Raw genomic sequence first — 4,785 nt, forward strand, 5'->3', positions numbered from 1 at the left:
TCCCTCCATCTTACTCTCGTTCCATCCACCCCCCTCCCTCCTTCCATCCATATCCCACCTGCCCCTTTACTCAATATCCCACCTGTCCAGGTTGCAGGGGAATACAAACTGCTGGGACTCTGAGGTTTGGGGAGTTTTGCGATTACATCGCTTCTTGGGAAGAATCCCTCATCTTTCTTCTTGAAAGTAAAGCTTGGTTTACCATATCCAGCTTTGCCTCTTCTCAGAAACTTACGGCTCAACTTACCCCTGTTCAAATTGCTCAACTTACCCCATAGCTACCATATTGACTTTATTAGCCCCCACAGCTAAAACGGTGCACTTTCATGCTAGCTGTACTACCTAATTTTGTAGTTAATAGATACCACAATTGATGTATAAAACAAATTAAAAATGATCTATTTTGGTCTAAACACAATCCCCATGAAACTTATGATAGACTAAACTCACTTTTATGAGTGAAAAATGCTGTTTTGGACATAAATCTCTAACCACTAAACCCATGTGGTTCTTACCTTCACAGACTCCATAAAATGATGCCTTCCTCCTAAATATTTGGTCACATGCTCAATTTTATTTATGGTTTCCGAGCAACAAGGGGTGGCTCAATTTACCCTTTGGCTCAACTTACCCCAGTCTCCCCTATAGTATGTTGAAAGAACTACTAAAAAAGACATAGTATAGAGTGTCGAAAAAATTGCAAAAAAAAAATCACAGTATATTATGTCGAAAAAAGTGCAAAAAATCATAATGTAAAATGTCATAAAAAGTCAGGATATTACGTAGAAAAAAAGTGCAGAAACGATTATCGTATAGTATATCGAAAAAAGTCACAATATAGTATGTGATAAAAAGGTGCAAAAAACTAACAGTATAGTATGTAAAAAAAAAACCTGGAAAAAAAGCCATAGTATAGTATGTCGAAAAAAGTGCAATTAAAGTCATAGTATAGTTTGTAAAAGAAAAGTGCTAAAAAAGTCATAGTATAGTATGTCGAGAAAACTCATGGTAAAGTATGTTGAAAAAACTACTAAAAACATGATAGTATAGTATGTTGAAAAAAGACATAATATAGAGTGTCACAAAAAGTGCAAAAAATCAGTAAAATATGTCGAAAAATCTCATAGTATAGTATGTTGAAAAAAGTCATAGTATAGTATGTTGAAAAAAGTCCAAAAAAGTCATAGTATAGTATGTCGATAAAGTCATAGTATAGCTTGTCGAAAAAAGTCCAAAAAAATTCATAGTATAGTATGTCAAAAAAGTCATAGTATAGTATGTTGAAAAAAGTGTAAAAAAATAAAAATAAAAATAAAAAAGTCATAGTATAGTATGTTGAAAAAAGTGCAAAAAATTCATAATGTAAAATGTCATAAAAAGTGATAGGATATTACATAGAAAAAAAGTGCAAAAACGGTCATCGTATAGTATATCGAAAAAGGTCACAATATAGTATGTGATGAAAAGGTGCAAAGAACTAATAGTATATAAAAAAACCTGCAAAAAAAAGTCATAGTATAGTATGTCGAAAAAAACGGCAAAAAAATGTCATAACATAGTATGTCGAAAAAAGTGCAATTAAAGTCATAGTATAGTTTGTAAAAAAAAGTGCTAAAAAAGTCATAGTATAGTATGTCAAGAAAACTCATGGTAGGGGAGACCGGGGTAAGATGAGCCACTTTTCATATTCAGGATCACTACATCAAGGCTATTATAGATTTGTTGCTAACTAATATATGTGCATATATTTCAGGATGTTGTGCATCCCTACAAACAAACAGAATGAGTGTAAACATAACTGTNTAAAAAAAAAAAAAAACAAAGTCATAGCCATGATGTAAAATGTCATAAAAAGTGATAGGATATTATGTAGAAAAAAAGTGCAAAAAACTTCATCGTATAGTATGTCGAAAAAAGTCACAATATACTATATGATGAAAAAAGGTGCAAAAATCTCAAACTATAGCATATAAAAAAACTGATTAAAAAAAAAAGCTATAGTATATTACGTCGAAAAAAGTGCAATTAAAGTCATAGTATAGTATGTAAAAAAGTGCTAAAAAAGTCATAGTATAGTATGTCGAAAAAACTCATGGTATAGTATGTTGAAAAAACTGCTAAAAAACGTCAGTGTTTTGAAAAAAAAAGTGCAAGTGCAAAACAAGTCATGGTATAGTATGTCAAAAAAGTCAGTAAAGTATGTCAAAAAAAAGGGCTGAAAAAGTCATTGTATAGTAAGTCTAAAAAAAATCATAGTATAGCTTGTCGAAAAAATGTAAAGAAAAAAAAAAGTCATAGTATAGTATGCAGAAAAACAGTCATAGTATAGTATATCGAAAAAAAGGATAGTATAGTATGTTAAAAAAAAGTGCAAAAAAGTCACAGTATAGTATGTCGAAAAAAGTGCAAAAAACAATCACAGTATAGTATTTTAAAGAAGTCATAGTATAACTTGTAGAAAACTGCAAAATGTCATCGTATAGTATGTCGAAAGAACTCACTAAAAAGTATGTCACAAAAAGGTGCAAAAAACAGTATAGTATATAAAAAACTGATTTAAAAAAAAGTCATAGTATAGTATGTGAAAAAAGTGCAAAAAAGTCACAGTATAGTATGTCGAAAAAAGTGCAAAAAACAATCACAGTATAGTATTTTAAAGAAGTCATAGTATAACTTGTAGAAAACTGCAAAATGTCATCGTATAGTATGTCGAAAGAACTCACTAAAAAGTATGTCACAAAAAGGTGCAAAAAACAGTATAGTATATAAAAAACTGATTTAAAAAAAAGTCATAGTATAGTATGTTGAAAAAAGTGCAATTGAAGACATATTATAGTATGTCCAAAAAACTCATGGTATAAGATGTTGAAAAAAAACTGCTAAAAACGTCATAGTATAGTGTGTCAAAAAAAGTGCAAAAAAAGTCATAGTGTATTATGTTGAAAAAAGTGCAAAAAATTCATAATATAAAATGTCATAAAAAGTCATAGTATATTATGTAGAAAAAAAGTGCAAAAGAGGTCATCGTATAGTATGTCGAAAAAAGTCACTATATAGTATGTCAAAAAAACAGCAAAAAATGTCATAGTATACGATGTCGAAAAAAGTGCAATTAAAGTCATAGTATAGTATGTTAAAAAGAAACTGCTAAAAAAGTCATTGTATGGCTTGTCGAAAAAAGTGCAAAAAAGTCATAGTATAGTATGTCGAGAAAAGTCATAGTATGGCTTCTCGAAAAGAGTGCAAAAAAGTCATAGTATAGTATGTCGAGAAAAGTCATACTATGGCTTGTCGAAAAAAGTGCAAAAAAGTCATACTATAGTATGTCAAAAAGTCATAGTATAGTATGTTGAAAAAAGTGCTATAAAAGTCATAGTACAGTATGTCTAAAAAAATCATAGTATAGCATGTCGAAAAAAAGTGTAAAACAAAAGTCACAGTATAGTATGTTTAAAAAACAGCAAAGAATTTCATAGTAGAGTATGTCAAAAGAAGTGCAATTTACATGATAGTATAGTATGTAAAAAAAAAAAAAAAGTGCTAAAAAAGTCATAGTATAGTATGTGGGAAAGAGTTCTAAAAACGTCATAGTATTGTATGTTGAAAAAAGTCATAGTATAGTGTGTCAAAAAAAGTGCAAACAAATTCATAGAGTAGTATGTCAAAAAAAATCATAGTATAACTGATCGAAAAAAGTGCAAAAAACTCATAGTATAGTATCTCCAAAGAAGTCATAGTATAGCTTGTCGAAAAAAGTGGAAAAAAAGTCAGTATGGTATGTTGAAAATCGTGCAAAACAAATCATAGCATAATATGTCGACAAAAAGTCATGGTGTAGTATGTCAAAAAAAATTGCAAAAAAGTCATAGTATAATATGTCATGAAAAGTGGAAAGAAGGTCACAGTATAGTATTTCAAAAACTGCTAAAAAAAAAGTCACAGCGTAGTATATCAGAAAAAGTCATGATGTAGTATGTCGAAAAAAGGTGCAATAAAAGTCATAATGTAGCATGTCGAAAAAAAAAGTCATAGTATAGTATGTCGAAAAATGGCATAGTATAGTATGTCAGCCCAAATCATGAAAAAAAGTCATAGTATACTATGTCGTCCAAAACCATGAAAAAAAATTCATAGTATATTATGTCAGCCCAAATCATGAAAAAAAGTGATAGTATAGTATGTCGTCCAAAACCATGAAAAAAAGTCAAAGTATATAGCATGTCGTCCAAAACCATGAAAAACGTCATAGTATAATATGTCATCCAAAACCATGAAAAAAAGTCAAAGTATATAGCATGTCGTCCAAAACCATGAAAAACGTCATAGTATAGTATGTCATCCAAAACCATTAAAAAAAATAAAAGTATAGTATGTCGTCCAAAACCATGAAAAAAAAGTCATAGTATAGTATGTCATCCAAAACCATGAAAAAAAGTCATAGTATAGTATGTCGTCCAAAACCATGAAAAAAAGTCAGAGTATAGTATGTCGTCCAAAACCATGAAAAAAAAGTCATAGTATAGTATGTTGTCCAGAACCATGAAAAAAAAGTCATAGTATAGTATGCTGTCCCAAATCATGAAAAAATGTGATAGTATAGTATGTCATCCCAAATCCTGAAAAAAGGCATAGTATAGTATGTCGTCCCAAATCATGAAAAAAAGTCATTGTATAGTATGTTGTACAAAACAATGAAAAAAAAGTCATAGTATAGTATGTCGTCCAAAACCATGAAAAAAAGTCATAGTATAGTGTCGTCCAAAACCATGAAAAAAAGTCATAGTA

This window comes from Epinephelus moara, chromosome 14 (genome assembly GCF_006386435.1).
Source record: "Epinephelus moara isolate mb chromosome 14, YSFRI_EMoa_1.0, whole genome shotgun sequence".
In the NCBI taxonomy this organism is placed as follows: domain Eukaryota; kingdom Metazoa; phylum Chordata; class Actinopteri; order Perciformes; family Serranidae; genus Epinephelus; species Epinephelus moara.